Here is a 24,259-nt window from a genome sequence, read left to right as displayed (position 1 = left end):
AGTGATATGTGGCATAATCTGTACCTCACTTTCACAAATCTAAGCAGTGCCCTACAGTAGGAATAGTATTTGTGGAAACAGGTTGTTGCAACTTGAGCCACGGGAGTACATACACAAATGAGATCAAACATGTGTGATCTGAGCTGCATTGAAGCCTGAGAAATCCTTGGGGTCAGAGAACCTAAAGAATGTCTTGATGTCCCATCACCCTTGTCCCCATTTATATCTGTGCATCTATTAATGGCTGTGGCTCTTCCTACATGCCTTGTATTTCTTGCTCCATCAGAACAGCACAGTTGGAATAATGTTATTAACCAATAAATGTTATAAACAATAAACCAGCAAACATTATCAACCAGTTATCACCCAGGTTTTTGGAAAGAACTAGTCAGAGCACATGAGGACACGGACTTGTGACTGATGTGACTATGACATAGTTAAGGCACAAATATGTAAATGTATGGGGTAAACACAGCTGAGAACTCCAGTGGTTCTGGTGTAATGATTTTAAATACAATGCAGAGGCAACAACTGTTTTTTGGGTGGTTTTAGGAAAACCAGGGCCAAAACCAAATTGGAGAGTGTGTCTTCAGCTGGGTAAGGACTTTCAAACTCAGATGGCCACTGTCAGGGCTAGCTACTATATATAATTATCCTATTTATAATATAGAATGGTCTTGCTTTAGAGCCATTGACTTCTGGTCTCCATGTCAAACTTTCAGCACAAGGCTGCAGGGAGCCCTGCCTTAGCTGTATAAACCTAACAGCTGTTCACATGAGTAAAGCAGGTTCAAATTTATACTAGAAAACATTAGCAGCTCGTAAAAAAAATATGGAACGATGACAACCACGGGGAAAAGCTAATAATTTAAGTCACAAAAAATTAATCAGGAGTGATACATTACTTTTTTAAGCAAAATGTGTTGCACTAAGAAAAAAAAGCCTGTAGCTTTAATTAATTCTGCTTAACATTAATAGAATAAGGTCACGCACACCAAAACTGTTGAATAAAGCAAAAACGTGTGAAAGATATATAATCTGATGTTATTCATAATGAAAAAGGGTTATCTTGTGGTCAATACAGCACCATTATTTTTAAGTTAGAGGTACAACTGCTGAAAATATACAGTGGCCATTACAACTTACCCAAGTAGATTGTGAAAAACGGTTCACATAAAAAGCATTTTATGAAATGATACTCCCATTTACATGATCAAGATTTATGGCTATTTCTGTTTCTTAAACAACCCCAGGTTTTATGCTATCCAAAATAGGGAGCCTTCCTAGAATGAAAGGAGGTTGGACCCAATGACCCACTGTAGTCCCTTTTAGGTTCACCCATTCTGTGCATTTAAAATTCTCGGAAAATGACAAGAATATATGTTTTGGGAAAACTTCCTGCTCAAAGTCCATGTACCAGGGAATGGCTCTCAGACCAGCTGCTTTGTGGGTCAGCAAAAGAAGAAGCTTTTGAGCAACAACTGCAAAAATGTTGTTTATAGTCAGAATCAGCAAAACTGGCCAACAGGTTTCCCTTGTGGCACTGTACAGAACCTATGGAAAGCAGCGCTTTCTGTAAAAGCAAAATGCTTTTTAAAACATACAGAAACAAATATCTGAGAAACAAGTGGGCCCAGAGCTGGTTCAAGTTGTAATTAACTGTCTTCACTGTTTATTCCTCAGCCTGGGCTTGGCCTCTCTGTAGCATTGGGAGGGACTCATCTGTGCAAAATACAGGCACCTGTGCATCTCCTGGCTGGCCAGGTGCTTTTCAGTGTTAATGAAGAGACTTTTCTAGATAATTTGTCTCAGGTGTCACTGAGTCACTGAGTTCGCCCAGCCAATCCTGTAGCAGAGACTCCCTCAAAGGCCAGCTGAGAATAATTGGCTCATTTAAGTCTGAGCAGACCCCAGGATACCTAGAACCTGAACTTCCCGAGCTAGCTCAGCCAGCCTGACTTTGTTCTCTCTGTCTGTAGGCTTGGGACTCTTATTTAAGCTCAAAACAAGAGGTATGGCTCTTTTCTGGGGTGCCTTGTGCCCTTTACTGGACTGCTTTGTTGGTGAAGACTTTTAAAGACCCCCAACCACCAGCCTATTCTGCCCTTCTTGAGTGCTGTGGTCATTTCTGCCTCCTGGATTACTGACCTCAGGATGTGCGTGGCCTTGCTCCTGCTCCTCGAACAGGTACTGCCAATTATATGTTGCTAAGATAATTTTATGCTGAGTTAGTAAGAGTTAAAGCTGTTCAGACTATCACACTGACTTGGTGTTGCTGAAATACTATTTTGTTATTTTGGCTTGACAAAGGAGACAAAAATAAATGATATTCAAAACTTTTGTTTGAGCAATTGTTGTAGAAAGACTGTGCAAGCACAGATTTATTCCAAGCATCTCTGTATTTCACTATATAATTATAGTGAGTTTTTTTAGTCATGAAGAGCAATGCTAGGACAGTCATCCTGTTGTGAACTTGCTGTAGGTTCCCTACTGAAACTGCCAACAGGGCTTCAGGTGGTGATGCAGATGCTATTTATTTATCCCTGAAGCAGATTTATTTTTTGTTCATTTAATATTTTTGAATGGTTTCTAAATTACACTGTCATATCATATGTGAAATATAGCTTTCCTGTTTAACTTCCAGTATGCTGTGTGGCTGCCCTTGCATCTGTTGCTTTGTCCAAGTTTATGCTGTACAGGATAGGGCCTTCTCACATTTTATTAACTTGAGGTTATTTCTTTGCCAGAATTCCCAAAGGAAAGTAGGAGCACCTGTACGTCTGTAGGGATGGGGAGGAGTGAATACAGGTGGTGTCCTGGGTCTTCAGTGGTGCTTAAGTCAAGGGGGCATCACTTGTGAAATGGGAGAGAGAATAGGAAGCTCAAAAAAGTGAGAAAACTGGCATTTTGAGATAGAGTTTAAAGTAAAAAGTCTGTATTAAAAGTAAAGTAAAAAGCCTGTGTGAATGCAAAACAAAACAAGGAATTCCTTTGCCACACTCCATTGGCAGACAGGTGCTCAGCCATCTCTATGAAAGCAGGTTATCATCATACTTAATTGTTTCTTTGGAAGAAAAATGAGATCACTCTGACTGTTCCTCCCTTCTTTATTCCCCAAATTTATGTGCTAAGCAACCTCAAATTAAAGGCTGCTTGCTAATAAACTGTACTCATCCTTAAGGCATTTCTCTTAGAGCATCCTTTGTAGACTGCTTGCCTATTTTATGAAGAAAACATTTTCAGTGTTTTCCTATCAATTTACCTGCTTGCTCCGTCCTGGCTGTTTATCTTGTTAGAATAAATTCTAGCAGCATGGTCTGCTTGATTGATTTGTAGGTGCAGCTTGCTATTTTGCACATGTGAATATTCTAGGAGGCATTTCTCTCTGAGGACAGGTATGCAGACAGGCTTCTGCATCAGCCTCTTGGCCATCAAGGCCATGACTCTTCAAGGTACTGAAAGAGAAGTTGATTTTGGTGTTACAAAAAAGAGCAGTGGGAGCCACCCATTCCATTAAACGTTTTCCCAACAAATGCTTCAGTGTTATTCTGGTTTTGTATTTTTGGTGGTTTTTTTAGGATTTTTTTTTTTGAGTAGGGTAGTGAATGTGGATTTTGGGGATGTATCATTATGGTTTTTTAAATAGCTTAAAAATTTGACTTTTTTTCTCCTGCATAGAAGCATCACATATATATGAATAGCAGGGCCTTGCACGGGCAGAAGGTGTGTTACAAAGGGAAATTGTATCCATCATTTTGTTGCCTATAGTGCTGGCAGATTAAACTCAGATTTCACTTTTCAAAAAGTGATGACCATGAGATTTTGGTGGAAAAACTTTAATGTTAATTGTCTTTTTTTCCCTAGGCCTTGAGAAATAGAAGAGAGTGAGAATTGCTTTTCTACTGTTTTAAACCCTTATGCGTCTTTTGGGATAGGTGTTTGATTCTTGAAAACTGTTGATTTTGTTGCTGTTTTTACTGCCAAGGCCCCTATTTTAACAGAAATGCAAGAAGAGACAGCTACCTTGGCAGGTGCTGGCCCCTCTGAAGCTCTGTTATGAAAGCATGTCTCTCCATTCTGAGGAACGGAGGAAGTTAGAATGTAATGGATAACATCTTACCTATGCTCCAAAGGGAAGCTGGGAAGGCCAAGGACATTTGAAGGAAGTTGCATAAATTGAGTAAAACTAGCAGAGTAAGAGGTTGCTGTGATTTACAGTTTAATTTCTCCTAAGAGTTGGAGTTTTCTCAGACTTGTAAAGATTTTTTTTTCTTGTGCATGCTGCATATTTCTAGCCATTCTTGAGTCTTGTGCGTCTGTATTCTCTTCCAGCTCCCCCATCCAGGGTCTTTCTTCTTCTCTCATTTGTTTCATCAGTATGCTTTTCCATTTCTACTGCCCGAGGCAGAGGGAAGCTGAATGAATTTTACTCCTAGTATTTTTATCTCTGAAGATCCGTTAATCCTGGTATAGCTTTCCAAAGTAGGTGGTAGCACTGGTGTTGCTCTAGCAGTCTTGTCTCTGTAAGAAGCTGATAACTGAGACAGTGAAATGAGCACTAACAAGTTTAGTGTTTTATTATAAAGTACTGGAAATGAGCCTGTAGTTTTATTTGTAATGATCAGCTGCATCATCTTGGAATGTATTTCTCTTCAGAAAGCGAATGACTCTCTCCTGGCCACCATGTGTAGGTTTGGGCACTTTTAGGCCACAGGTAAATGAAAAAATCTAAAAGTGTCTGCCACTGGCCACGAGATTCCACCCTATAAACACTGACACAAGGAACAGAAAGCATCACTTTGGATATAACTATGCTCCTCTTAAAGCAATGGCTAAACAATTTGTCCCAAATAGTAATTTTCATGGGCTCTGCCTAAGATAAGATCCTTAACTGATTCCATAGTAAATAGGTTGCCACTGGCTACGAGAGTAGGAGCACTCTCAGTGATATTTAGTGTAATCCTCCCCATTTAATTCATTCACTGAAATCACAATTCAGTATTTCTGATGTCAGACTTAATTCCCATAGAGGCCATTGTGGCCTCAAAAGCATTGAACTGTGGCCTTGCTGAATGAATCAGGCAGAAGAAATAGGGATAATCATCAAGGAGGAAAGTGTATATTTATACACGGATCATTGTCATTGATAATAGCTGAAAGGAAAATGCAGAAGAAATACATATGGGTTTTAATGAGGATTTTGAGTAGCAGTTCTCTAGCCACACTGCAGGAATAATTACTCATCAGAGATATAACTCAGGGATTACCCTAATGCAGTTTTGTGAAAGTGAACAAGACCTCTTTAAAACAACACCCACCCCTTTAATCAGTGTTTCCCTTTGACAGCAGGTGCTTTAGCCTTGCCAAGACATTTTTACTATGAAGTCAGTTCAGCATCAAAGTCCTAAATGATGCATAGGATTTCACGGCTAGCTCTGTGGTTTAAATGTTATGACTGATCGGGGCAGAAGAAACGCCTTTTCATTTCACTGATACTAGAGGGAAGTCTCATGTTGTGTAGAAAGAAACTATGATTTTTTTCTCTACCTTTTTCTCTTTGCCACACATCTGAAGTTTTTCCCCCTACTGTTAAAGCAGTTCAGTCTAAACAATAAAGCACCGTAGGCAGGCTGTACAAAGACCAGGCCAGTTCCCATGTTTATTAGCCTGAGAGTTCTGGGGTTTAATAATGGCCAGGCTTTCCTTGCTCCTTGCAGAGAAGGGGGATATCAGCAGTCTTCAACCTTCAGGGGTCTGCCTTCTCTAACAAATATCCCAGTGGTGGTATCAAGCTGTGTGGTTCAAAACTTTGTCTTTTTTCTCGGACCAGCTGAAAGAAGCAGATGTCAGAAGTGTTTCTTTTCACACAACCTAGGCCTCAAAACAAGCTAAAGCTTGGGCTTAAGGTTGTGGGTCATTGTGCCCTCTGGGCATGCAGAGGGGATGTGGCCAAACCTTTTGGTACCCAGGGAGTGTTATGAACGCCAAGGACAAGAGAGAATTGCTCTACGCACTCTTGAAAAATGATGAGTGGAAATAGAGCAAGGGAAACTGAGTGGCACAAAACATTCCTGCATGGTATTGTAGAGGGGAAGCTGCTTCCTTACTGCTGCTGCTCATCCCTTCCCGACTCTGGAGATATGTTAACCTGGCTGGTACAGGGTTAGTCCGTGCTGGAGGCCAGCAGAGCAATTGGATTACCCCGGGGATGGGTTAATTCTTTTCATCTCTCACTTCTGTATCTTCTAATAGGAATGCATGGGGTAGAATGATGTTTATGCGTGGGGCCTAAAGCAAGAGGGATGTTTGTTTGAGTTAGTCAAGGAGGAGAGATTCATGCTTAAAATAGAACATCTGGGAATGACAGAGATGACATTTTCTAACAGAAGATTCAGTGTTAAAGGGATATATTTATAAATACTGGGGAAAATGGGACACATGCAGATCTATCTCTATTGGATATTTATGAAGTGTCATAGTTTTATTTGGGCAGAGGTTTGACAATTATCAACACCAGCCCTGTTTATTAGTTTTGAAAGTAGATCAATAGCAAATTGGAATTCCATTTATTTTTGTGACTGCTTTGCTGCTGTCTAACAAGGCGTAGCAGAACACAGCTACTGGATGGTCACACGTAGCAGTTATGAGGAGAGACATGCATATGAACACTTACTGATGTTAATTGCTTTCATGAAATGAACTGTGTTGTAGTAAGGAATTTTCAGAGGAGAATCAGGAGGAAACTCCCATGGTAAAGGAAAATCCAGTGAAATGCCTAGGGTTCAGCCGATGGATGCCAGTGATAAGGGAAGGACATTGGTACGGTGTGGTCTGCTTAGCAGCTATATTTTAACTGCCTTGAAGGTTTTGCAAGTGCTGGGAAAAACATTTGCTTCTTACTACTCTTTCTGAAAGCTGCTAAATATGGAGAGCACTATCCCAAACCATGAAAAGCATTCTGCTCTTGAATTGTTATCAATGATGATGAGAGAGAGCAATAAAAAGCATGCTGTAACAAAAAAAAAAAGACACCAAAACCTGAAACCTGTGTGTTTTTGCTGGCAACACTGCCTAAATTTCTGGTGATACAGCTGGAAGAAAGAAAATGATAGGAGATGAGCCTCTAACAGGCAGCTCTTGGTTAGGCACATTATGCCTCTTTGAGGATGACTTGGCCCCTGGCAATGTGTAAACTTTGTTGGAGATTACTACTATTATGCTCAGGATAGATATATGTTTCTAGATATATGTTTTTTGGTTATAAAGTGCAAAACCATTAGTTTTGCACTTTATAACCAAGCTTCTGTGGTGGGCAAGGGTTGACATTGTAGTTCCCATGGAGATGGGAGCATGATCTTGCCCTATTCTATGGACTTGGCTTCAGCTGAGCTCACGGAATGAGCCCTTTGCTTGTGAATGCATGAGAAGTAGCACTTCTTGTTACATACCAAAAAGGGAGCAAAAATAAAGCTACAGTATGTGTAGTTTGCAAACTGCTTTGAGTTTTGTGGCAACAGCATGAATTAAGGTCTTTTTGAAGTGGAAAAATGCAGGATTCAGCAATTGAAACCTACCATTTGGTAGCTGCCTGAAGAGATGGAGCCAAAATCTAAGATTCTGACCTTTACTGATACCAGCCTAGCATCCAAACCTAAATCTCTTGACATAGAATCATGAATGTGTACTGAGTAAGGTATGAAATATTTCAGTCTTGCTAATAATACTCTAATTAAAAACAAAACTGAGGGAAAGAGTCCAGGCATAGAGAAAAGACTAATTGCCTGGAAGCTGTTAAGAAAGCATAATGTTCCTGATGCAATTAATCTACAGGAATGACTGGTTTTTAGACTCTCCCAAAGGTCCTTCTGCCTATTGATTTTGCCTGTTGCTGGTCAGCAGGTGGAACATGGCATGCTGTATTTGTCTATTTCCTGTTCTCACTCTGTCCTTGTGAACTTGGAGCTGCCCAGATGAACTGTGATTTGTTAAGGAGAGGTTTGGAATTCTGCATGTAGATGACTTCTAAGGTGACAATTCAGCCTGAGGAGAGGTGGTCCTGCCTTCTGCTTTGGGAATTTATTTCTCGGGATGCAGAAGCTGTGGCTGATGACATCAGTGTTGCCAGGAAAGAAAATGAGCAGCCTGTTACCAGTGGATTTTTTTTTTTGAAGCAGAGGCACTAGCAAACTCTTTCATGCTCAAGAATTGATCTGATGGTTATGTGAGCTTTATTTGACAGAGGATATTGCCAGTAATGTAAGCAACATACTTGGGTAATCTTGGTCTTGCCTGGTGAGGATTCCGTAGTTAGGTGTTGTTTTAAAGCATCCTCTCAGTAAATGCTTTGGCTAGTGGGCAGGAGAGTGTCAGGTTCTAACCTCATCTGAGGAATAAGCCAAATTTTCTCAAACTGAAAAGGCTTTTTTCAAAATCAGAGTTGTGTTTGGTAGAGGAGGAATGGGAAAAATTTCTCTTCACTGGTAAAATTGTTGTGTCAGAGGAGTGCAGCAGATAGTGAAATATGAAAATACAAATAGCATGGAGCCAACAAACCATTTAGCTGAAAGTGTATGAAAAATAAATACTCTCCTGCAGAGCAAGCAGGATATGCTCAGGACCTGTCTTTCCTGTGACCTACAGGATTTTAAGAGAAAAGCTTCAGAATTTTATTGGCATTGCCACTATTAGACGAACTTTTCTTTCCCTTCTCCCCAGCCTGGGGTCAGCTTTAAAGAGAGCATTAAGTGAATGGCTAATGGAATTAAGGGTATAATAATAGAAGGATATAGTGAGACAATTGTATTAACAAGAAATAAATCATGTTGAGTGTAAGGTAAGTGTTTTTTAATTGATTGATGGGAAGGATGCTCCATAGTTTTTTTCGAGGACTAACAGCCACTTGCCTTCCCATCTACAGTAAAAAAAGCCAGAAGGGAAAAAGAGATAAGAAAAATTATGCAATGGAGAGATAAATTATTCAGAGAAGATGGCCATTTTGTGCTGACATCACTAATGTGAAAAAGCATTAAATCTTTGATACTAGCTGCATTCCTCAGAGGTTGTGGTGGCTGCACGAGGTATTAGAGATTGCAGCTAGAATACTACTTCACCTTCCCTAGATGACTTAAGTGGCTTCCCAAGGTGATCTAGTAAGTGAAAACTCAGCAATGCCTGTAGGTACCGGGCTGCTCTGACTTTTACAAAATTTACATTATTCTAGTGACTTCGTCAGCTCCCATGTTTTATGTAATATGGCCTGGAGATACAGGCAGTGTGTGTAGAGATGGCTGAAAGCTGGTGGCTATTTTAAGTGTGGAGCTCACACCTTATGTGTGTATAATTCCACCAAAAAGGGGGAGATAGGAATGCTAAATATGAAGTGAAGCTTTTAAGGCCAAATCTTCCTGTTCTGTAAATAATCTGATTTTACAAATAGAAACATGGTGTCAAGCTTGCACATTTTTGGGACCTGGTATTTTCTTCAGTCAGAGAGTGGAAAAAAATAGGTCCTAGCTAAGATGCAACTGAAATGGAAATTTTGGCAAAAGGCAATTAAGAGTAACTACTAAAGGTCTGTAGAGTACGTGAGTAAAATCAAAGCAATGTGAAGGAAGAGGTCATTTCATGGCCTTTTTTTTTCCAGTTGAGAGCTTTTAAGCAGTGCAATTAAAGTGCCTTTCATTGTCAGTAATTCAGCAGGACCCTTTGTGTGATGCAAGACCTTAAATCTAACCTCATTTTATTCCTCAACACTTTAATCAACTGTTCTCCCAACAATCCCCCCACCTGTTCAGTGCCTGTGTGTGTTGCTTTTGCTGAGGTCAGAGTTGCAGTTGGCAGCCTGCAGTGGAGCAGGTGCCTGTGTGGAGGTCTATGGGAGACCACTTCAGCAGCATCATTGCTGCACTTATGTGGTGTGCTGTCACCATGATATTTTCTGGAAAAATTCCCTTGCCCAGGATTTTCTTCTGGGAAGCTTCAGCTTCTCCCTGTTTTGATGCTTTGAGATGTGATTTGGAGAATTGTTTATCCCAGCATGTGAATTGTTTTTACTTAATGATCAATCCCAGTCCAGCTGTGTCAGACTCTCTGATCAGTCATGGGTTTTTATTATTTATTCTTTTCCAGATTTCTGATGTAGCCTTTTCTCTATAGTTTTAGTATATAATTTCATTTAATATAATATAATAGCATAATATAATAAATCAGCCTTCTAAGAAATATGGAGTCAGGTTCATCTCTTCCCTTGTCCTAGGACCCTCGCAACAACCACGAAAGAGTGGTTTGGGAAACATCCCAAAATACCCCTGAGACATCCCCAAAAATCCTGCCAAAAACAACCTGAAAACATACCCCAAAACACCTCCAAAACCATCCCAGAAATGCCCCAGAAACATCCCCAAAACACCCCTGAAAACATGCTGAAAACATCATCAAAAATACCCCAAAACCAAACCAAAACACACCTAAAATATCCCCAAAAACACCCAGAACCAAAATCATGCTGAAAGCACCCCTGAAAGCACCCCTGAAAACACCCCCTAAATGCCCCTGAAACCATCCCCAAAAATACACAAAAACACCATGGTTTTCCATCAGTGAGGTTGGGAGATCTGGAAAGGCTGTTACATACAGCCAGACTCGTTTTAGTAGAAACAAAAAATTGAATAGGCTTTGAGAAAGATTTGGAACCTTTAGTGGTGTAGACACAGCAGCAAACTGATGTGAGTGTTTGAGTCACTGAATTTGGGCTCACTGTATTGTCACACAGAGGCTGAGGGAGGCATGGTGACCCACTGAACCTTTCAGGCATGGTCAGCATAAGAGGCTTTTTACTCCAAATAGGGTAACCCCTGGCTTCTTGCACCACTTAGGCAACAGATTTCAGTACAACCCCTTAGTGAGTGTTAACAACTGGGTTAATGGGTCTCTTAGAGTTCAGAAATCTGAATCAATCTCACCAGGCAAATTGAGCATAACTGTGGTGTTGCTGTTTGCAGCCAACTTGAGTTACATGTGAACATGCACTGTTTTTTCAAATGGAACGGGAACCTGTGTACTTTTTTTTTATGCTTTTGTATCTGTCAAATAAAGCAAACCAAAAGTGTTTTCAAACATTTAAATTAGTAAAATGCAATAAAAATAAAACTGATATCTCTAATTAATGTATTTTTGAAAGGCTGTCTCACAAAACTTGCTAAGTAAGCAAGTTTGGGTATTGCTGTTATCCCTGAAGAGGAATTAGCTGTGGTGTTGCTGTCCTGTATCTTCAAGAACTGTCTAAATGCCCTCTTTGTGTTAGTGGTGTCCTGTGGTCAGCCTGTCATTGACTTGTCAGTAGCCAATCGCACCAATTTTTGACCAAATGGTGTCATTTGCTGTAAATCAATTTACTTTTGCCATTAAGTGCAGACAGTATGTGGTCAATTCAATTTTGTCCATTAGAGACAATAACCGTAGTTAGCTCTTTGATGCTATTCTTAGTTCACCCCTTGGGACTACTCTACTTACATCTCCAGAGGTACTGGTAAATTTATATTATCATTCCTTGTCTAATAGTCATGATTTGTTGTCTTTGCTTTAATACATGGATAGTTAAGTCTAAATGCAATGACTCTTGCACAGAGTCTTTCATGTCTCAGGGATTCAGAGTTGTGAAAGTTCTGGGAGGAGTAGAAAGCAGAGTGATTGTGTGTGCAAATCAAATACTTGTCTGTGGTCGTGTTCAAGGGTCCTAGGACGAGGGAAGAGATGAGAATCTTGACTCCATGTTTCAGAAGGCTGAATCATTATATTATGGTATTATATTAAAATGCTATACTAAAACTATAATAAAAAGAATAGAGAGAAAGGATCCATCAGAAGGCTGGAAAGAAATGGAATGAATAACAAAATCTTGTGACTGCTCACAGCCTTGACACAGGTGGCTGTCATTGGTCATCAACTAAAAACTGTTTCAAGTGCTGGATAAACAATTCTCCAAATCGCATTCCAAAGCAGCAAACTATGGAGAAGGTGAAGCTTCCCAGCTTCTCAGGAGAAAAGATCCTGGAAAAAAGATTTTTCATAAAATATGTCTGTGACACTTGTCTAGTTCAGAGAGTGGTTATTTTTGTATCCTTACTGCCAGCCATAGGTGACTAGTTTTACTACAAAACAGTGGGAGCTCCTTGGTTGCTCAACATGGCTTTAGATTATACCACAAGTTATATGTATTTAGGTATTCTACTGATGGGGGTCCTACTGCAGATAACTTTGAAAACCCCTGGCTTAAAAAAATATTTATTATTAAAGGAGAAGAGGTTGAGATGCTTGTGGTGCTTGACTCTTCCATGGTTTTGTCATAGAAGGGTAAATCTTCTAAACTGTTTACTTTTGGCTGCTTTTACATGCAAAGATTACTGGCAAACAAGGAGAAAGAAAAGAATGTCATTGCAATCTGTCCATCTTTACTGATTTATATTCTTGTATAAACCCTCACATCCAGGTTCTCTAAAAGTTATTTTCTTGATCCTCTGTGACATGATGAAAATAAGTTGTGTTGCTTGTGCAGATCTGGAGATGCTGGGTGCTGCGTACACCAAATCCTGTGTTTGTTCCTGACTTAACACAAGTAGACAAGTGCTTGGTTTGGTCTACAAAACAGTGTCAGTGCCTGTTGTATGTTATCTGTTGATAGTGTGTCTGTGTAGTAGGTAACTTACAGAAGTCATGTTTTCAACTCTTGATTTAAAAAGACTAGAAGCCATACTGAAAAGTACCTAACTTCTTGTGGTCATGAGTTCACTTTTTCTCCTGCTTGTCCAGTCAATGAAGAAGTGGTTTTGCTTCAGTCCTCTCTGTAACAATGTTAGTTATGTGTTTCTTCATAGGACCTTGTTATCTAAAAACTGGATGAGGCACTGGTTTGACAGAGCCTGATTAGGTGGAAGGCAGTTGTGACTTTACTGTCAGGCCTCTAAACTGAAGGAAAATGCGCACAGCATGACATGGAAATGGCACCTGTACAGGACACAAGCACTCTTCTCCAAGAGCACCTGTGGTCTGCTCTCTATGTAGGTGTAGGAACCCTTCCTACAATACTTTATGGTTTTATTTTTGGCTGTTTGTGTAGAATGAAAAGGCGGTGCAAGGTGTTATGCATTGGTGGTGCTGCACAGTTTTGGACAGATTGAACAGAAAGATTGTGATTTCCAGTTGTGAGCCTGCAGCACTCAGAGGGATGGAGGAAATGCAGGGGAACATGGAAAATTGTTAACTACCAATCTGGAAATGCAGGGGAACATGGAAAATTGTTAACTACCAATCTGGAAATGCAGGGGAACATGGAAAATTGTTAACTACCAATCTCGGAAAAATAAGAAAGCAAACCTGATTTATGTGAGACCTTGGCCAACATGAGGAACAGAGGCTGCATGTTAATAAGAGAAACTTGAAGAGATAAGAGACTATGGGAAAAATGTCTTCCTTTGGGTTAATGTAGTATGTTAGCCTTTTACCCCTTGAGTCAGAAGGATCAAAGCAGGTTTGGGTCACAAGTGGAAATGAGCTTAGCAGTCTCATGCTAATCTCTAGTGGACATTTGCCCACATTGTGGAGTCATTGTGTCACGTGGTAGAAATGGCCACCAGTGTTTTCAGGGAGTCTGGTGGAACTGGGTCTGCCTCAGCAGCCGTACCCTAAAAAACCCATAATCTTTTTTCTGCTTCAACCTGATTCCCAGGTATTTTGTTTTTTTGCTGTCAAAAAACCCCACAACCACCTGACTCTGCAGCAAGGCCTATTATGGTAGTGCTGTCCAAAACAAAGGAGGTTTGGAAATTATTGCTATGGCTGAAATATGACTTTTAATGTATGTACGCCAAGTGCTTAAGCCAGGGCTGGTGGGAGGCAGTTCTGGCTCTCCAAATATTATGGCTTGTACCACTAATAGTATCTTCAAAGCAGATGCAGGAGGTCATCTGAATGGTTGATACTTCTGAGTGAGTAGAATGGTCAAAAAAACGAAGCTGTAGGAAATTAGACAGCAAATGATAACTTTGACTTTTAAGGAAAGGAAGTAGGAGAGTAAATACTGCAAAAATGGGAAAGGGACGTATCAGATACACAACCCGTGGATACATCAGGGATGTATCTACAATCTTCATATGATGGGCTTCAAAGGGGATTGTTGTTGACCCTGAATGACCTGGGATGGAAAATGAACTCAGTTTTGGGTTCTAGCATTTGCTAATTCATAGGATGGGATTTGGAGGGAGATGAAGTAAGCTTATGAGTTAGTAGCTTGCTCTGTCTCCTGGTGTGTATTCTTCTCAAAAGGTTAGGACAAAATTATGTCAGTGTTGCAGGGTCTTTTGTTCTTGGTTTGAAAGTGAAGTGTAAAGCCAAAAATAAAAGGGAAAGGAAAGAGCAGAGCTAAAGCTGTTTAAATATCTGTATCTGTCTGTTTAAAAGTCTGTAATCTTCTCCATTTCTAAGCTTTCAATATACCCATTCCTTAATTTAGTTACAGGAATTACTTCTTATACCTTGCCTCACAACCCATCTGCTGCTATAGTGTTTTTCCTGGGCTCTTTTTCTTTAACTGCTTTACAAAATGCTAGAAATAAGTTGTCATCTCAGGATAAAAACTCAGGGTGCCTTGAAAATGTGTCTGCTGCTGTGTTAAGTGGTGCAGTTCTGGCTCTTTTGATTTCTCCAGCCTGGGGGTTGAAGTGGGAGCTCAGTGGGCAGCCTAGCAGCAGGAGGGGATTGGACAGTGTTTGGCTTTGCCCGCTCCTGTGCTAATGGCCTCAGATTTTAAGTTCCCCCAGCCAGCCCATGATGGGACCTTGTAGCCCTCTCCCCATGGGCTAACTCTGAAGTCACAATTGCCATTTGCCAGCAGTTGTGTGGGCCCTAGGTGGGAGGCCAAAATGAGGCTTAAAGTAGTTTCCCTGCAGAGTTTTGCTCACTATTAATTTGCAACAGGTGGGTTTTTTTATTCCTTAATCTGAGAAACTTCAATTTTCTTTGACTGATAACAGTGCTTACCTCCAAAGACTGGATCCCCTGTGTTAAACACTTAAGTGGCTGGTGCTGATGTGGGGAGTTATTACCACAGTGGGAACCTGAGTCTCCTCTTGCTGGCGGGAGCCGTGTGTTAGGTCAGTGTTTCTCAACCCTGGCTTTGCCCCTTGGCAGTGTTTGGGGTTATTAGCTCAGTTGCTGAAACTGTCCGCAACAGGACCTATTTGTTGGATACTTGTGCATCCTGATGATGAAGATATGCAGATTGTAGGTTTAGGAGGATGAGCTGCAATTCTTCACATTCCTTTCAGATGGTGAGTGGGATAGAAGGAACGGAGTTCTTGGAACCAGGATATGCCCTGGGCAGCACAGGGGCATGCTGTTGGAGGCTCAAGACCCCTCCATGCTAGCAAAATGTGGGAAACCTTTGTTTTCTTCCCCTATTCTTAGTTCTTTTTCTGCTTTGATATCAGCAGGTATTCAAGCAGCTGACTGCAGGCCTTAGTGAGAAAGGCAATTGCCTGTAAACACTGGTTTAAGAGCACTTGTAGAGATTCTCTTAGTTTAATCCAATACAGAGGGATTAATATAATTTTATGAATTATTAATATTACTGATGTGCGTCTACCGGTTTTTGAATGGACCAAATGGGATAAATCCCCCTGATTTTTGATCCCAGGGAGAAAAGTCAACTGCTCAAGACTTTCAAGCTTCTCAAGCCCCTATGTACAATTTTCAAAATTCTAAGTCACAAGTTTAATGGAAATTGTTGGTTGGCAAATCACTTCCAGTAAATGCTTTTGTGTAAGGTGTTTGTTTGAAGAATCTAAATCTCATTCTGTGGTGCCCTTTCCTGTTAAAACCAGAGTAGCCACATCTGGTCTTGGAAATAACTAATCCAAGTCCTACCAGATACTGAGAAACTATTCCAAGGAGAAGCCTCAGATACTTTACATACCCCTCCTTACACTTTCAATTTTCTTCATTCTTGTCCCTAGACATCTTGTCCCTAGACATCTCCTGTGTCAAGAGCTTTGCTTGAGCTATGCCTTGGAAACACAGGAGGCATTGTGTCCCTTGGGATATGGGTAGATCCAGCTAAAAACATTTGGGGTCACTTGAGTAGCCCTGTTAACTTTGTACACACTGCAGGAGCCCTTGAAAAGACAGAAATGGCAGCGTGATCACCACACCTTAAAAGTCAATGGTGTGGTCAGATCCTTTCTGCTTAAAACAGGAGTGTTTGAACACCGAACATTTGTCCATAGCATTCCATTATGCCCCAGCTTGTGGGAGTTTTTGTGCTTTTTCCTGATACAGATTTTGGAAACTTTTCTTGTAAATGTTGAGCTTATGAAATGGCTGGAGTTTGCATATTGCAGTCACTGAATTGGACAGGAATGGTGTCTAGTCTAATGGCCTTTCTTGTTTTGTCAGGGAAAACTGAATTTGCACTGGAAATGGGCAGAGCTATTAATTGCATGGTTTGCTGCTCAAACTCAGAGCAGGCTTTCATCTAGACAAATGAGAGAGATATGAGTCCACATCTATCTTCTCCCTACACATTTATTTCTTTTTCACATATGTAGAGCCAAGAGCAAGAAAAAATATTCTTTTAAAAGCTGCGAAGTGCCATATTATGAATGAAGCATATGTTACAAAAAAATATGGATTGGAAAGTAACATCACTGAGCTGAAAGGAAAGGGCACCCTGCAGAGAGGCAGCTAGCAAGGACACATCACAGAAGCAATAACCAAATTGAGACATTAAAATATGTCTTGTCTCCTAATCTGTCAGCAGAGCTCTGTCCTTGCTGCCTTCTCCCTTAACTCACGTTTTGCTGTGGACACCTGTGGAGGTGCTGCTGTTTGTCCAAAGAGTTTTGGGTGCCATTTCCAGTAGTGGGAGGTGAGCTGTGCATGACAGCTGCCCTCTAGGAGGTGGTTGCAATTAAATGCTTGGGCGTGTGCAGCTGGATGCCTGGTCAGTGAGTGCTGCCACACCCTTAGGACCCATGGGCATGGTCGGGGCTGGGTGTGTCAGTTCTGATGTGCAGGAGTTGTCTGCATATACTGCAGCTCTTGCATGCCCTTGGAGGAGTCAATTTACTGCTTGGTTTATGTTCTCTGCCTTTGAAGCAGAAGTGGTAGCATGCATTTGATCCTATTTTCCTATGCTTTCAGAATCCGCTTGCATAGGTGAGGGCCATGTAATGAGAAGATGAGATGAAAAGACGATCTGTTCCCTAAAAAGTTACAAAACTGCCAATAAAAACTCCTAAAGGAAATTTCTGTCTTTGGGCTTGGATGCTGACACAAAGCAAACCTTTACAATTACAAATCTATAATTAATGGAAGTTCAGTTTAGACCTTGTCCTAATACTTGGATAACAGAAAGAAAAGCAGAAGCTGTTAGTCCAATTTGCTGTTAGGCAAATAAAGACTGGATTCTGCTGATCCTCTTTTATAACTTGGTATTTTATGTGAAATCCTGGGATGCTGGTCACAGATTCACTGGTAATACAAAATTCTTACCTCTGTTCCTTGGAGGCTAGTAGATAAAATTTCAGGGACCAAGATTTCAGTATATCAAGGGAGATTCTAACAGTCTTTGAGCAAAATCGATAGACTGCAAAAAGAGGGAAGAATATTTTTGTATTTTCCTGAATTTTTACAGGTCCCTGTTGAGCTCTTGCTGGCCTCCTTGAAGCAAAACAAATAACAATCAGCCTGCTGAGACTCTAGAGGTAAAATGATGACAAATTTTGTTGCTGTGAAGGCTGCCAACATGCAGCTTTAAAATATTGCCAAGAAAACTAGACAATCAGATCTTGTTAAAAGGGTTATTTAAACACAAGGTGAATGGGTTGACCAGATCAGCTGAAAGTCAACAGTGGTGTCTCCATTCCAGTGCTTAATTAAGCTCATGTATTGGCCCCTTCCTAAATCTTTGACTCCTGGGAGTGCTGGGGAGAGGCTTGTGTGCCTTTGCTCTGCTTAGGTTGATCTGCTTTTGGACAAATGGGATATGCTCAGCTCCTGCAGTTGCCATTGAAAGCTGCCTTTTTGCAAAAGGCAGGGGGGTTTTGGCTGTCTGATCTTCCCTCAGTAACAGCCACTGCACAATGCCAAGATTATGATGTCTGGTTCAGCAGAGGGGTGACTCATGAATTGCTTTCCCAAACTGAACAAATCAGGCTCTGCTGCTTCTCTTGCACAAGCACCTGTTTGGCTTGACTTGAGTAAGTTCATTCCCTAATATGCAGCTGCTTACATTCCACCTGCCTATCCCTCACCACCTCAAGCATCTGTTTGGTTATGTAAACCAGCTTTCCTCATAATGATTGTAAGAATATTTGAGGAGCTGAGGTGTTGCTAATGTGATGTGGTCTTGGATGAGCAAGAGATGGATTGTCCCTGACGCTGTTTTTCAAGTTCCTCTGTGGACCAGAGAAATGTGAGAGAGTAGTTGTCCTGAGCTGAAACAGCAGGAGAACAGATCTGTGTGTTAAGAGATACAGCATCTGGATTCACTGCATCCTGGCTGGATTTTTTTGTGAGTTTCTCTCCCCAGCTGGCTCCATTCCTCCTCTCACACACCCTCCTGCACCCATGATAATCATCCACCCTTGGCTATTATAAGCAGTGCAAACAAATGACAAATCTCTGGGTGCAGGAAGTTAACAAGAGGCTGATCAGTAGCTTTAGTTATCTTTCCTTCATGTTTATTGCAGTCTGCTGCAGTTATTTCAAAGGCACTGACATTGATCGACAACTTCTATTAAGGCCCATCCAAGGCAGCTGGATTGAACAGATACATTAAATAAAGCAGTTATTGCTTTTCATTGCCTTTCCATAAAATATCACTGCTAAATAGCTTCTGCCATCAGATGCAGTTAGGTACATGGTTTTAATTTGAGGGACTGCTTTATAACACTGCACAATTGACATTGGTCTTTGTTTCCCCTACAATAATGATTGTGTACATCCTGGAGAATTGATGAGCTGTCTTCTGAGGCGGGAGGGGGGAGCTGGGAAGGGGGCAGCCGCCTTTGTTGCTCTTGCTCTTTTTATACTTGCCATGCTTGTCAGTTGTTTGCAGCACAGACAGAAATAATGTCAAGCAGGGCCCCTTATCTCAGGATGTTGTAATGTAGCTGCTGTAAGCCCTCGCCTGGAGACGAGATAAGAGCAACCTTACAAGCTTGTGGGGGAGCGAGGAGGGGGGCCAGCAGAGCCATCACTGGGACAACAATGGCAGAGCTGTCACTCGCACATTATGGCTCTTTCTGGTGCCAAGGAAAGATATGTATGCTGAGCGGTGAATAACAAGCACAAAAATAAAAGTCCCGAATGTTCATCTAATAATGATGTATTTGTAACAGGATTATACTGCCCAATGATATTCTTTCTTTATCTCCTCAGTAAATGGTGAGGCAGCTGTGTGCTTTGGCAAGGCATGATGTCCTTTCTTTTGTGTGCTGCATATTAATCCTTTATTGAAGTAATTAAATGTGTGCTTAATGGCAATGAGCTGGCAGAATGAACGTACAATTGAATTAGCAGTTATGATGGGGACCATGCTACAAGATGAACTAAATGCAATTACTGTAGGCATTTTTCTCCAAGTCTAATCTGGCTACATGACATGACTTAATTACAGGTTGTTAGACACACTGATCCCATAGCGGTGCATGTGGAGGCACAGCTTCATCAGCTCTGTGTGTACCTGTAACACACGCATGGGCACCGTTCACTGAGAAATTCAGTCTGGTGTCAATGCAGATTCCTGAAGGCAGGTCTTGATTGTGCTGAAAAAACACAGTTTAAAGACCAGACAAAGACCAGACTAAACCAGGAATGTGCTCTGTTACCGGGGGCATCTGGTGCAGCCTTTGACCAGGTCCTTCTCACCTGGTGACCATCCCCCCTTTTCCATTTTTTTAGGGAATACTTGTTCTTCCTTGAGGACAAAGAAAGTGTAGTAGTATTCTGTGTAGTCCTTTTCTCAACATTGGTGGCTCTGGTCAAACTCAGGTCTCAGCAGGAGTACAGACCAACTTGTCTGACCCCAGCTGGACATTTCTAGCCTAGCAGGAACACAGTTTGGGAGCTGGTGTTTGGAAATGCTTTAGAAACAAAAAGGAAAAAGGCAAAGCAATTTGAAGCTTTTAATTTTCAATGCTAACCAAGTTCTACAACATGACCCAGAGCTGCATCAGGACAAAGGTAGTGCTGGAATTTAGGATGTGCTAAGTTGCTGAGATTTCTGACGCTAGGGGGACTGCAACTACAGTATTGCAAGTATGGGTTTTACAGCTCTTTAGTGATGTAATATGTCAAACCTAGGATTCCCAGAGGAGTTTTGCCACTGGTTCAAAACTGGGCTAAGCTTCAGCTGTGAGCAAGGGAAGATTTGGTCTGTTTTGGTAGCTATAGAGTCTGGCTCACTGTTAGCAGCACAAGCATCTGCTTTCTTTTACCAGGGCACAGAAGGCAAGAAGTCCTTCTTGTCCCATGCCTCTCTGTGCTCTTAGTGTTCTGTGCCTGCTCCAGCAGCATTGCAGTCTTTTAAGGGAGGCAGGCTCTGAGGTATGGAATCTGCCAGGGAGGGTCCTGAGTGGGGAATGTGTTGTGACCACTCTTCACTCAGTCTGGAGGCAGCGCAAACCTTTCCTTACATCAGCAAGAGCTCCTCTGCCAAGCAGACACATCCCAGAGTTTAGCAAGTCCCGAAGTGCCAATCTCCTGCCACTCTTCCAGGAATGCAAACATTCCAGGGCGTCTCTGAGTTCCTGTGCAGAGGACTCCCGATCAGTGCTGCATTTGGGTGCCTGATTCTCTTGTATTGTCTGCAGTCGAATTTCCAGATCTGAGGAGAAGATGATGAGAGAAGTGATAATGAAAGCTGCTGGTATAATATGTAACCATGTATGAAACAAAAGAATGTTGTCTATTCTAACAAAATAAGGTAAGCCTTCTGGTCACCAGGACTCTTGAGGTTTATTTTACAGCTTTCATTCTCTTTGGTGCCATAAATGAAACCCTATCATCCCTAATGACCACAATGACTTTCCTCGATCATGTTATTGCTACTTTGGCACATTTATTGCTTTCACATGCACTAATGGATGGGTTTGGATATGTTAACAATTTATATATCATTTGATCCTAAAAAAGAGCCACCTCCCACCAACCAAACTAACTTAGCCTTGAGGATTGAGTAGCTTTTAAGGAGTATAAATGAATTTAATGCTTTAGAAAGAGCTTCTGTAAATTATGAACATGACACCTATTACATTAAGCTGCATTAAGCATTAATACATCTTCATTACTGGCAGGTTGCCCAAACCTCCAAGGTTGAAAAAGCTGCCTGAAATACCCAACGTGGTAGTCACCTAAGCTGAGATTTATGACCTCTTTTTGGGCAGATGGGACACCCTGGCTCTCAATGTGCTGCATTTGCCCATGAAGAAATGTCCTCGGAATACCTGTTGCATGATGGTTTTTTTCCTAGAGTTTTGCTAGCCTGTCTAATCCAAGTGTCAGACTCTAGGAAAAAAGGTGCGACAAATCTTGTGGAAGCTGCTACAGAAATAGAAACTGTCTTCACTAAGCTTTTTAAGCCACTGTTAGTGGCAGATTTCTTGGCAGATTTTTCTAACCACTGGCCAAAAATTATCTCACTGAGCATGTAATAGTAATTTCTTATTGTAAATCCTTTCTGCACTGTAGGCACCAAACGCTGAAATTGCTGAATTCGTGTTTCCAATGGTTTTGGAGGAAGAAAGTCTAAAAAATAATCACAGTACATTAATGAGAGCCTACTCCACACAGTCAGGGAAAGAAATAAAAGTGATTTTAGTGTCTTAAAAAGCAATATCCATTAGACTCAGATTTGGCTAAAAGTGGACTGAAAGGCTCTTATTTCAACAAGATGTACAGGCTCAGGGGAAAAAAACAAGTTAAATGCTTCTGACATTGTAATTGATTTTATGTGGTACATTTATGAGACTTTCAATTCATGTTCCATATGGGATTTAGCACTGAGATGTTATTGCAACTTCTGAGACGGTTATGTTGTCGTTTTGAAGGAACAATTTGGTGGTTCCTCTGTTCCCAGAAAAAGTACTGACTAGGGTTCAATGTTTACTCCTTACCACAGAGAAACACTTTAAACTGGAGACTGTTTTCTCACAGATGGGAGAACACATAGCACATCTTGGGAACTTGAGTGCCACAGGATGCTGTAGCGAGCCTCACGTTGGCAGGGAGAGGGTAATCCACTGTCTGGGAGAGGCTGTAATATTGAGACTGCAATCCAAGCATAAAGCAATGTGGTCACTATATGAGATGGAGATTTAATGGATATTGTTCATGGTGTTGGAATATATGAAGCAATAAATTGCTTTTCTGGATGATTTAATGCTGAAGCAAGGTTGAAGACTTAGGTAACTGCACATGGTTTACTGCAAATACTAGCTTTACAGAGGTAAATATAAAACCTAATAGACAACACAAAAGGGACAGAAAAACAAGCAAACCCCAAAAACTTTTAATCAAAGCAATATTCCAAGGTTCAAAGTCAAGCTCTCAGAAGTTGAGAAATACCATATTTAAGGTAACCTATCTAAATTACATGCCCTGGGAATGTGTGTGTATTTGTGTGAGGATATTTTTATATGGGTTACAATTATATAAACACATGTTTATTTCTTCCACATATTACCAACTTCAGTGCACAGCACGAACCACGCACAAAATGTTAAACAACTCCACAATATTTCTTCCTCTACTGATGGCTCAATGCCAGAGGTTATGTAAACCTTGCAATACATATGCATTTAATAATTTCCTGATGTTGTTCTTTGTGGTGACTGTCACTGCTGTGGACAAATATTAATGAATTTGTCTTTTTTGCTTTTCTGTGAAACAGCCAACTAACATACTTACATCATTGGGCATAATTCACTAGAAGAAAGTTTGAGTGCTTGAAGTTAAGCACATGCTTAGATCTCTCTGGGATCAGGGCCTCAAATGCCTTCACTGGATTAGTGGCAATGTGAAAATTAAAATAAATTGTAAATTAAATTAGTGTGCCTTATTTGAAACCGTGAAGCTTACCAGTGTTTCCTGAAAAAGCACATTAAGAAGAAATACTTACACATACAGGATTTAGACACCTGCTTATGTCTAACTGGAACTGTATCTGCTGTTTCTTGTTTTCTTTTCTTGCTGTTTGCACGCAAACACAAGTGGTGGTATTGTTGTTTGTTCTCTTAAGTGAAATCTAATTCAAAGGGACTTCAGGTTTTAGGAAGATTATCCTGGTTTCATCGGTGTCCATGGCAAAATTCCTATATTGAGAAGTGTGATGGACATCCAGGGTGATGTCCCTAAAAGGTGACATGCCATAAAAGCTTCCTTCCTGCTGTAATGTGCCTTCAGTAAAAGCTCTGTTCCTCCCCCCCCGCCCCCCCCCCAAGAAGTTTGGTGTTTCTGAAGAACATATTTGTTTACTTAATTAACCCATCTTGTGTAGATTGTCCAGCTTACTGGGAGTTTCTCAACGGAAAAAATAAGATTTGCTTGTTTACTGTTTTTCCAATTTTTAGCAGAGACTTTTCATAAACAGTCATGTTAATTATTTTCCCAGACCTTGTCATAAAATAAATGTTTGCCAGAAGAATTAACTCTACATTTGCTTTATAATTGCTCACAATTTCCTACATATGAAGTTGTAGAAGGGTATATGGTCTTGAGCCTTTTTGATTATTGTAATGTCCTGTTTCCTGGCAGAAACTATAGGTCAGTATTGTGCGAAAAAAAAAAAGGTTTGAAGGAATTGAGAAAATATCCTTAGATATTGAATAGAGTAACTGAATCAACTCTAATATTGACACTGAGAAGTGTATCTGTAAATGGGAGGATCAAGTTCTTAGGGTTTTCCTGGAAGATGGAAAAGGCTGTATTTAAGGTTAGGATGTCTTTTAATTGCAGGCTTGTATGATAATTGCATCCAAAGCTAAAAGTACATCAGTTTGTTGGTTGGTGGGGTTTTTTTTTTTTTGGGTTTTTTTTGGGTTTTTTTTTTTTTTTTTGGTACTAAGTGCTGTCCTGACTCTAAAAGATATCATAGTTTGATACAAAAAAATCGTACTCCCTTTTAGGCATGGGAAGAAAAAATATAGATGTATTTAAAGTATGTCACCTGCTTCCTTCTCAATATAATCCTCGTGTTTCCAGATGG

General features: G+C 40.7%; 1 long non-coding RNA gene across 1 annotated transcript; it reads left to right on the top strand.

Moving 5' to 3' along the window:
- Positions 1–1,915: 1,915 nt before the first annotated feature.
- On the top strand, positions 1,916–22,991 carry LOC120496059. The gene is made up of 3 exons (XR_005626204.1): positions 1,916–2,187; positions 20,868–20,980; positions 21,351–22,991. It is a non-coding gene; the product is annotated as an uncharacterized LOC120496059 (long non-coding RNA).
- Positions 22,992–24,259: the final 1,268 nt, after the last annotated feature.

This window comes from Passer montanus, unplaced genomic scaffold (assembly GCF_014805655.1).
Source record: "Passer montanus isolate IOZ18808 unplaced genomic scaffold, ASM1480565v1 scaffold95, whole genome shotgun sequence".
Lineage (NCBI taxonomy): Eukaryota > Metazoa > Chordata > Aves > Passeriformes > Passeridae > Passer > Passer montanus.
Note: the sequence above shows the minus strand (reverse complement) of the source record. Positions and strands in the feature narration are given on the sequence as shown.